General features: G+C 37.5%; 1 pseudogene; it reads right to left on the bottom strand.

The window, feature by feature from the left end:
• Positions 1-6774: 6774 nt before the first annotated feature.
• Positions 6775-9677, bottom strand: LOC128291748 (uncharacterized; annotated as a pseudogene).
• Between the last annotated feature and the right edge of the window lie 2259 nt (positions 9678-11936).

Below are 11936 nucleotides of genomic sequence, written 5' to 3'. Positions count from 1 at the left end.
ATTCTATTATATCTAAGGACACAATAAAATGTTAATGTCTGAGCATTACTCTAAAGACTTATAAACTACAAGAAGGTCCTCGGCAGTCCAATTGTTCAACATGAAACCAGGGGGACAAAGGCGTATCCTTGAGACATCTTTACTTGTGTCAGCTCCTTTGTCAATGACATTTATATTGATGTTTTGAAAACCCTTTTCGATCATTAACATTGTGCCTTGTGCATTGTCCTGCCTCGGGTATATCATTCCCGCAGACGTAAATGTTCTTGACAAAGGAGGGAATTCCATAGGCTCCCATTCTGGTTCTCGGCCTTTTTCAATCTTTCAATTTTCTCATTGAATTCAGCCTCCATTACTCTATCTTGTCGGCGAGTTTTATACGGATGACGTGGTTCCAGTCTTGTGGTATTACAACTGCGAATTATATATTTTATCTTCAGCGACCGAGTATGGGATATGCAATGTATGAATGAATGCATGAATGAATGCATGAATGTCAAATGAATGTCAGCCATGAATGAATATGCAAAAATTTGGTGTTAATTTCAAGATAGCCCCTATTTAGGCATTTCCTTAATCAAAGGAGTATTACACAACGTTTCGGTCACTCGTATAATTGACTCCTCCATTAGAAACCCGTTTTTGGCAACCAATCTTTAATCAACACCTTCCTAATATGATGCCTATAATGCATGATGAAAAACAATAAAGCAAAGACAAACAAACTTGATTAGTAATTTAATACAGAGCGAGAAAAACATAGAGAACTTCAACAAATCGAACTACCCGACCTAGTTTATTAAATAGACCCAATCCTCTTATATAGAAAGTGAAAATGCAAAAGGCAAGAGGCATTCCTCCCGTGCACTTATTTTGGGGACTACTAAACGGACAGAGGTTCGGCATGGCTCTAGTTAGGTGGCTCGTATGGTTCATTATATGCGGTTTTGGTTCTAGATAGGTACTCGAATTGCCGTACTATCATCTGCTAAGATTAGCACGAGCCTCGGTCATAGCCTATCACAGGCTCACGAGTTCAATTCGAGGGATTACATTTACTTATGCCTATGCGGAGGGACAAGTTAACTCACGAAAGCATAAGTCATATGTAACCCGAAAGTATTCACTAGCCTGGTGCGGAGGGACGAGTTAACTCACGAAGGCGTAGGCGTTTACTTTCACTTAAACGGACGGAGCCCGGGTAGAGAGCTCATGTTATGCAACAAAAATGCACGTGCACGGTGTGTGGGGAGAAACTTGCAAACCTTTACGTTTTATTTAAAAAACTAAACCAAAACTAAAATCACAAAAATTTAAAGCTGAAAAACAACCGGATAAAACAAGTTAGAATATATACAACACGATGCAAATGCATGATTTTTTTTTTGAAAACCAAAAATTTGAAGATCACGACTAAATGTTAATTTGAACAAGGAACTTTGAAAATTTTGACAACGCGAGTTTAGTTCGACTCGACTCTCAAAAAGAGTCCCTAGTGGAGTCGCCAGCTGTAGCGACGTAAAAAAAATTTTAGTTTCGCTTGGTCGCTAATTGTGGCGATTTATTAAACATTTGAAAACCAACTTTCGATTTTATTAACAAAGGGAGTCGCCACCGATCCTTTTTTATAGGTGTGATCGGACACCTAATTATTTTAAAACAAAAAGAAGGCCAAATTTAAGTCTACGTGAAAGTCCAGAGAAAAATTGGGGTTCGGGAGTCAGTTACGTGCGAGGAAGGTATTAGCACCCTCGCGACGCCCAAAATTGGTATCTCATAAACATGTGTTGACTTGATTTTCAAAAATACGAGTTCAATATAATATTTAATCGTGATCCGATTGAAAAATGAGAATTTTTAGTTTTCAATTTTTTTAGAAAGGGTGTCCTGTTTTTTAACACAAGCCATTTAATTTCACCCAACATAGTGATGAAATCGATGGCTTAATATTAAATCGGTACATTGCCTTATTTTTAAATTAATTAAAACATGAGAAAAATATTCCTAAAGTGAGAAAATAAAAATAGATAAAGGACGCAAAAAAATGATATCATTAATGAAAAATATTAACATGGAATACTAGAATATTAGAATAACCATAATAATGATATTTACAAAATAAAACAAATCATGTACTAATAATAAAATAGGAAAAATGATATATTTGGTAATAATAATATAAAATAATAATATGTACATAAAAATACATATATATATATATATATGCATATAATAAAAGTATGTAATAATAATAATAATAATATCTACAATAAAAGAAAATATTAGGAAACGTACATAAAAATATATACATAAAAATTTACAACAATAATATAAAATAATGATATGTGCAAATATATATATATATATACATATGTACATAAAATATACACTAATATAATAATAGTTATAATAATACTAGCAATAGTAATAATTTGTAATAATAATATATACACAATATGGTATTTAAAATATATATATATATGTGTATATAATAGTATTTAAGAATATATACATAAGAAATATATAACTAATGGCATTAAAAATATATACATAATATATATAAAATACCTAAAAAGAAGGGGAAAGAAGAGAGAAGGAGGGGAAAGGAAATCCGGCCAAGGGGGGGTCACGGTCGATCGTCGATCATTTGTCATTGTCCGTCGTCGTTGATCACATCACCATACAGTGGCAGAAAAGGTAAAATTTTTAACAATATATGTATATATAAAGAAAGAAAAAAAACAACACAAAAAAAGAAAAAAATTGAAAGAAGAGGAAAAAAGAAAAAGATGCAACCTTTTTATTGATGTTTCTTTTGTGTTCAAAATTTGAAGGGATTTTTGTGTTTTTTTTTTCTTCAATCTTTGTAAAATCCTTCCCTCCTTTCTTACATGATTTTTGAATGGCTTTTTATAGCCATTTTTTACATGATTTTCTATTATTTCTTTTTCTATTTTGTAGGTGGTGGTGGTAGACAATGGATATCAAAAATAGGAGGAAAAATGGGGCAAGTGGGAAAGTGGTTAGGTGGCTAGGGTTTTTTTAGTTTTTTTTTGGGGTTAGGTTTTTCTTTTTTCTTTTTTTTTTGGGTTAGGTTTTTTTTTTGGGGGGGTTAATGGGCTTTTGAATTGGGTTTAATGTTTAGGTTTTGTAATGGGTTTGGATAGATGTAAATGGGTCATGAGTTAAGGGTTTTAGTGGGTTTAGAGGTTTGGTTGGGTTTTGATGAAATCGGGCCCGGGCAATTTGGGCTTCTACAGCTGCCCCTCTTTGCTCATTGTCGTGCAACAGGAATAGAGCAAAGACTTTCAAGGAAGACCAAATTTGCCCGGTCTTGCTAGGTCTTGACTTGCTTTAGAACTCTTCTTGTTTAGTTAGTCCCTTTTCAGTCCACCGCATCTTGTAGCTTTGGTTCACTCCACTGCATCTTATGATATACGCCTTGTAGCTTCAATCTATTCCAATGTAACTTCAAGGATATGAAATTTATGGCTTCGGTCTACTTCACTGTAACTTCAGAAAGATAAGATCTACAACTTCAATATGCTCTTCTATCGCTTCAGTGAGATAAGGTTTTGGTCTTCTCTTCTGCGACTCCAAAAAGGCAATATCTGATGCCCTCGATCAACTTCACTGCAACTTTAAGGAGACAGAATCTGACGTCTTCAATCAGCTTCAATCTTTATTCTCTACTCGGCATGTGATCCTGAGCTCAACTCATTTTTCGCAATATGAATTGACTCTCTAAAAACAGACATTAAAAACAGAAATTGAAAATAGCTCAGCGCGTGAGCCAAGGCTCAACTCACCTCTCGCAATATGAGTTGATTTTTTGAAACTTAACTTGAAAAGCAGATTTTGAAAATACCTCGATATGTGACTGGAGGTTTAACTCACCTCTCGCAATATCAGTTGATTTTTGAAAAATAGAAATAAAAGACTCAACTCAACTCTCGCAGAAATTAAAAAGCTCAACTCACCTCTCGCAATATGAGTTGAATTTTTTGAAAAAACAGAAATTGAAAATAGCTCAGCACGTGAGCCAAGGCTCAACTCACTTCTCGCAATATGAGTTGATTTTTGAAAATGAATTTGAAAAACAGATTTTGAAAATACCTCGACATGTGACTGAGGCTCAACTCACATCTCGCAATGTGAGTTGATTTTTTTGAAAAATATAAATTGAAAAAATACCTCAGTGTGTGATCTGAAGCTCAACTCACCTCTAGCAATATGAGTTGATTTTTTTTGAAAGACAGAAATTGAAAATAGCTCAGCGCGTGAGCCAAGGCTCAACTCATTTGAACAGAAATTGAAATTACCTCAATGTGTCTTGAGGCTCAACTCACCTCTCGCAATATGAGTTGATTTTTTTGAAAGACAAAAATTGAAAATACCTCAGCCTGTGAACCGAGGCTCAACTCACCTCTCGCAATATAAGTTGATTTTTTTGAAAACAGAAATTGAAAATACCTCAACGTGTCTTGAGGCTCAACTCATTTCTCACAATATGAGTTGATTTTTTTTTTTGAAAAACAGAAATTGAAAATACCTCAGCATGTCTTGAGGCTCAACTAATTTCTCGCAATATGAGTTGAATTTTGAAAACAGAAATTGAAATTACCTCAGCGTGTCTTGAGGCTCAACTCATTTTGAACAGAAATTGAAATTACCTCAACGTGTCTTGAGGCTCAACTCATTTCTCGCAATATGAGTTGAATTTTGAAAACAAAAATTGAAATTACCTCAACGTGTCTTGAGGCTCAACTCATTTCTCTCAATATGAGTTGAATTTTTTTTGAAAGACGGAAATTGAAAATACCTCAGCATGTGAACCGAGGCTCAACTCACCTCTCGCAATATGAGCTGATTTTGAAAAAGTAGAAATTAAAAGGTTCAACCCACCTCTCGCAATATGAGTTGATTCTTGAACAACATAAATTGAAAACAGAAATTGAAAATACCTCAACATGACCTGAGGCTCAACTCACCTCTCGCAATATGAGCTGATTTTGAAAAAGTAGAAATTAAAAGGTTCAACCCACTTCTCGCAATATGAGTTGATTCTTGAACAACGTAAATTGAAAACAGAAATTGAAAATACCTTAGCGTGACCTGAGGCTCAACTCACCTCTCGCAATATGAGCTGATTTTGAAAAAGTAGAAATTAAAAGGTTCAACCCACCTCTCGCAATATGAGTTGATTCTTGAACAACGTAAATTGAAAACAGAAATTGAAAATATCTCAGCGTGACCTGAGGCTCAACTCACCTCTCGCAATATGAGCTAATTTTGAAAAAGTAGAAATTAAAAGGTTCAACCCACCTCTCGCAATATGAGTTGATTCTTGACAAACAGAAATTGAAATTACCTCATCGTGTCCTGAGGCTCAACTCACCTCTCGCAATATAAGTTGATTTTTTTGAAAAACAGAAATTGAAAATACCTCAGCGTGCCCCGAGGCTCAACTCACCTCTAGCAATATGAGTTGATTTTGAAAAACAAAAATTAAAAGGCTTAACTCACCTCTCGCAATATGAGTCAATTTAAAACATAAACTAAAAATACCTCAGCGTCCCCCGAGGCTCAATTCACCTCTCGCAATATGAGTTGAAATTAAAACACAAAAATTAAAAATACCTCAGCGTGCCCCGAGGCTCAACTCACCTCTAGCAATATGAGTTGATTTTGAAAAACAAAAATTAAAAGGCTTAACTCACCTCTCGCAATATGAGTCAATTTAAAACATAAACTAAAAATACCTCAACAGTGCCCGAGGCTCAACTCACTTCTCATAATATGAGTTGATTTTGAAAACAAAATTAAAAATACCTCAACGTGTCTTGAGGCTCAACTCATCTCTCGCAATATGAGTTGATTTCCTTGAAAAGCATGAATTAAAAACATCAAAATACCAAAACTCATCCTTTGGTAGAACTCGAGTGTCTTTTCCTTTGATTCAAGTCGACTCTCATTCAAGATTTCTTGCTCATGTTGGAGTACTGATATGCCATGTATGATGTTATCATGATATGCACATGTTTGTCTTAAATGCTTTTATGCCTACATGATTATGCAGTGCTCCTTAAGCATGTTTGTCGGATGTCCATTTAGCCACGATTGTTGAGGATCTGTGTTCATTGCTTTGATTCTCGACTTTCTCTTCAGGCCTTATACCTGTCTTCAAGCTTCACGAGTAATCGACGTTTCTCAGATATCACTCTTCTGCCCTCGATTAAACTTTGTTCTTACTTTGAGACTCTTGTGCTTATCAAATTTTCATCCAGGTAATGCTTAACATTTCTTTTGTTTAGAGTATGTCATTTCACCATTTATCATGTAAATAAACACATAATGAGATGCATGAAAAAGGTCAGATAGGGACAAAAATGATATTTCATATTCATCTATTTCAAATGTGGCAAACAAAGCAAGTTAACCAATGAGAGTAAAAATGTCAAAAGAAAGAAAGGATCGTATTCAACGGATACAAATGCTCTAGATATTCAACACATGAACTCTTCCTCGTTCCTCAATCAAAAATCTTTTCGAAGCGGCTTCTTGCGTAGAAGATTTCGAGCTTTCGAAATGCTTCAAATCAGTAGCCTCACCGCTTGACCTATCGTTCGACCGCCAGTTTGTTTCATTAGGACGCCTCTCGGGTTTTCATCCTAATCTTTTTGTACTAATCAAGACGCCCTTTTCGGGTTTTCGCCTTGATCCCTTTTTTTTTTTTTAAGATGCCCTTTTCGGGTTTTCATCTTAAGCATAATATTTCTTCACAGCATCTGAGTTGACTGGATTCGATAACTCTTTCCCATCCATCTCGGTAAGGATCAAAGCTCCTCCTGAGAATGCCTTCTTTACGACGTACGGTCCTTCCCAGTTTGGTGCCCATTTCCCTCGCAGATCTTTTTGTATTGGGAGAATTTTTCTCAGCACGAGTTCTCCTTCATGGAATTCTCTTGGTCGTACCTTCTTGTCATGGGCTGCTATCATTCTTTTTTGGTACATCTACCCGTGACAAATTGCCCTGAGATGCTTTTCTTCAATGAGGTTCAGCTGATCATATCAAGCTTGTACCCATTCTGCTTCTTCTAACTTTGATTCCATTAAGACTCGTAGAGAAGGGATCTCAACCTCGATAGGTAGCACAGCTTCTATTCCATAAACCAGAGAGAGAGGAGTTGCTCCCGTAGATGTTCGTACAGATGTGCGATATGCAAACAAAGCAAATGGAAGCTTCTCGTGCCAATCTTTAAACGTCTCAGTCATTTTCCCAATGATCCTCTTAATATTTTTATTGGTTGCTTCAACAGCCCCGTTCATCTTTGGGCGATAGGGCGAGGAGTTATGATGCTTTATTTGGAATTGCTCGCATACTTTCTTCATCATCTTGTTATTCAGATTCATGGAGTTATCTGAAATGATTCTTTCAGGCAAACCATATCGACAAATGATTTCCTTCTTCAAAAACCTGTAAACTGCAGTCTTGGTCACATTGGCAAACGAAGCGGCTTCTATCCATTTTGTGAAGTAATCAATGACCACAAAAATGAATCGATGTCCATTAGAAGCTTTCGGGAAAATAGGCCCTATGACATCCATGCCCCACATAGAAAAAGGCCACGGAGAAGTCATGACGTGAAGGGGCGAAGGGGCTACATGAATTTTATCGCCGTAGATTTGACATTTGTGGCATTTTCTGGCAAAACTAATGTAGTCGCTTTCCATCGTCAACCAGTAGTAACCGAGTCTCATAATCTTTCTGGCCATACTGAAACCATTGGGATGTGTCTCACAGATTCCTTCATGGACATATTCAAGTATCTTTCTAGCTTCAACATTATCCACGCATCTCAAAAGTACTTGATCCTTTTCTCTTTTATACAGGATATCCCCATCAAGAACAAATCCCGCTACCATTCTTCTGATTGTTCTTTTGTCATTCTCATTCGCTTTTTCGGGATAGCTTTGATTCTTGATATATTCTAAGATATCATGGAACCATGGCCGTCCGTCTGCCTCTTTCTCAATGCTACAACGGTGTGCAGGGACCTCGTATATGCTCATTTTGAGGGGCATTATTTCTACTTCTTTACTTGCTTTGAACATTGAAGCCAAGGTGGCCAGGGCATCAACCAATTGGTTTTCTTCTCGCGGGAAGTAATGAAAAGTTATTTCTTTGAATTCTTTGATCAATTCAGCTACTAAATCACTGTACTTAATCAATTTTGGGTCCCTCACTTCCCACTCTCCACGGATTTGGTAAACCACTAGGGCTGAGTCCCCGTACACCTCTAAGATTTCGATGTTTCGTTCAATAGCTGCACGAAGTCCCATGATACAAGCCTCATATTCTGCTATGTTATTGGTACAGAAGAAATTCAGCCGGCGGAGTGGGTAATGATTCCTTCAGCGATATTAAGACTGCTCCAATCCCATGCCCCAATGCGTTTGATGCACCATCAAAGCTCATCTTCCATGACTTCTCTTTTGGTGACTCGCATTCTTTTTTCGTAATGCACATCAAGTCTTCATCTGGGAAATCAAATCTCAATGGCTCGTAATCCTCCGTTGTTCGAGTTGCTAAGAAGTTAGCTATTGCGCTCCCTTTTATCGACTTCTGACTTACATAGGCAATGTCATATTCCGAAAGGAGGATCTGCCATCGTGCCATTCTTCCTGATAGTGCCGACAATTCCATCATGTATTTTATTGGGTCCAGCTTTGAAATTAGCCATGTCGTGTGATACAACATATATTGTCTGAGTCTCTGAGCTACCCAAACTAGAGCACAACAGTATTTTTCAATGGATGAATACTTTGCCACATATTCAGTGAACTTTTTACTGAGGTAGTAGATCGCCTTTTCTTTCTTCCCTGACTCGTCGTGTTGCCCCAGTACGCAACCCATTGAATTTTCGAACACGGTCAAATACAATATCAATGGTCTCCCCGGAGTTGCCGGTACTAGCACTGGAGGACTAGACAAATATTGTTTTATCTTATCAAAGGCCACCTGACATTCCTCATTCCAATTTCCCGAGATTATGTTTTTGAAGGAGTCGAAAGATTGGGTCGCATTGGTTGGTAAGTTGAGCAATAAATCGGGTGATGTAGTTTAATCTCCCTAAATATCCTCTGACTTTCTTTTGCGTGCGCGGAGGTGGTAACTCTTGAATGGCTTTTATTTTATCTGGATCAACTTCAATGCCTCTCTCGCTGACAATGAAGCCAAGCAATTTTCCTGAGGTAGCCCCAAACGTACATTTGGACGGATTGAGCTTTAGCTGGAACTTTCTCAGTCTGTTGAACAACTTCTTCAGGTTCGCTACATGCTCTTCTTCCCCTCGGGACTTAGCAATCATATCATCGACGTAGATCTCTATTTCTTTATGCATCATGTCATGGAATAACGTCACCATAGCCCTCTGATATGTTGCCCCAGCATTCTTTAACCCAAATGGCATCACCTTGTAGCAGAATGTTCCCCACATTGTTACGAAGGTAGTTTTCTCCATATCCTCAGAGGCCATCTTGATCTGATTATACCCCGAGAATCCGTCCATGAAAGAAAACAGTGAATGTTTTACTGTGTTATCTACCAATGTATCAATGTGTGGTAAGGGAAAATTATCTTTAGGACTTGCTCGATTCAGGTCACGATAATCCACGCACACTCGTACTTTGCCGTCTTTCTTCAGCACCGGGACTATGTTAGCCACCCATTCTGGATATTTGGAGGCTTGTAGGAAACCAGCATCAAGTTGCTTCTTGACTTCCTCTTTTATCTTCAACAACATCTCAGGCCTCATCCGTCTTAGCTTTTGTTGAATGGGCTTGCATTCTGGCTTTAATGGGAGCTTATGGACCGCTACATCTTCATCCAATCCTGGCATGTCCTGATATGACTATGCGAATACATCTTTGTACTCGAGGAGCAAAGCAATCAAATTATGCCTGGTGCCCCCTGAAATAGAAGTCCCAATCTTCACTTCTTGTTTCCTTTCTTCGTTCCCAGATTTATTGTTTCAACGGATTCTTGATGAGGCAAAATCTGTTTATCCTCTTGTTCCACCATTCTTAGCAAGTCAGGAGACGAGACATAGTCTTCAGCATTTTCTTCGGCTTCGAATTCTCCTAAACAAACAGCCTTCTCAAAATCGATTTCGGGACTCGTAATGGGTTTGTTCATCTTTGTTGACATCCGAGCACTGAAAGTTGAATGAAAAAGGAGACTATAGAGGGCATCCAAGTATTGGAACCAACAAACGAAATGTTATGGCATGGCATGAGGCAAATGTAAGGACAAAGCTATGAAATGAGAAAATGATTATGAAATTAGTGATAATGCGAAAGATCATGACAAAATTCATCTTCATTGATATTCATTTGAATGATAAAGAGTGAATGCAAGCTCTTACAAAAGAATTCTATTATATCTAAGGACACAATAGAATGTTAATGTCTGAGCATTACTCTAAAGACTTATAAACTACAAGAAGGTCCTCGGCATTCCAATTGTTCAACATGAAACCGGGGGACAAAGGCGTATCCTTGAGACATCTTTACTTGTGTCACTCCTTTGTCAATGACATTTATATTGATGTTCGAAAACCCTTTTCGATCATTAACATTGTGCCTTGTGCATTGTCCTCCTCGGGTATATCATTCCCAGACGTAAATGTTCTTGACAAAGGAGGAATTCCATAGGCTCCCATTCGGTTCTCGGCCTTTTCAATCTTTCAATTTTCTCATTGAATTCAGCCTCCATTACTCTATCTTGTCGGCGAGTTTTATACGGATGACGTGGTTCCATCTTGTGGTATTACAACTGCGAATTATATATTTTATCTTCAATAACCGAGTATGGGATATGCAATGTATGAATGAATGCATGAATGTCAAATGAATGTCACCATGAATGAATATGCAAAAATTTGGTGTTAATTTCAAGATAGCCCCTATTTAGGCATTTCCTTAATCAAAGGAGTATTACACAACGTTTGGTCACTCGTATAATTGACTCCTCCATTAGAAACCCGTTTTGGCAACCAATCTTTAATCAACACCTTCCTAATATGATGCCTATAATGCATGATGAAAACAATAAAGCAAAGACAAACAAACTTGATTAGTAATTTAATACAGGCAGAAAAACATAGAGAACTTCAACAAATCGAACTACCCGACCTAGTTTATTAAACAGACCCAATCCTCTTATATAGAAAGTGAAAATGCAAAAGGCAAGAGGCATTCCTCCCGTGCACTTATTTTGGGGACTACTAAATGGACAGAGGTTCGGCATGGCTCTAGTTAGGTGGCTCGTATGGTTCATTATATGCGGTTTTGGTTCTAGATAGGTACTCGAATTGCCCGTACTATCATCTGCTAAGATTAGCACAGAGCCTCGGTCATAGCCTATCACAGGCTCACGAGTTCAATTCGAGGGATTACATTTACTTATGCCTATGCGGAGGGACAAGTTAACTCACGAAAGCATAAGTCATATGTAACCCGAAAGTATTCACTAGCCTGTGCGGAGGGACGAGTTAACTCACGAAGGCGTAGCGTTTACTTTCACTTAAACGGACGGAGCCCGGGTAGAGAGCTCATGTTATGCAACAAAAATGCACGTGCACGGTGTGTGGGGAGAAACTTGCAAACCTTTACGTTTTATTTAAAAAACTAAACCAAAACTAAAATCACAAAAATTTAAAGCTGAAAAACAACCGGATAAAACAAGTTAGAATATATACAACACGATGCATATGCATGATTTTTTTTTTGAAAACCAAAAATTTGAAGATCACGACTAAATGTTAATTTGAACAAGGAACTTTGAAAATTTTGACAACGCGAGTTTAGTTCGACTCGACTCTCAAAAAGGGTCCCTAGTGGAGTCGCCAGCTGTAGCGACGTAAAAAAAATTT

This window comes from Gossypium arboreum, chromosome 4, assembly GCF_025698485.1.
Source record: "Gossypium arboreum isolate Shixiya-1 chromosome 4, ASM2569848v2, whole genome shotgun sequence".
NCBI classification, from domain to species: domain Eukaryota; kingdom Viridiplantae; phylum Streptophyta; class Magnoliopsida; order Malvales; family Malvaceae; genus Gossypium; species Gossypium arboreum.
Note: the sequence above shows the minus strand (reverse complement) of the source record. Positions and strands in the feature narration are given on the sequence as shown.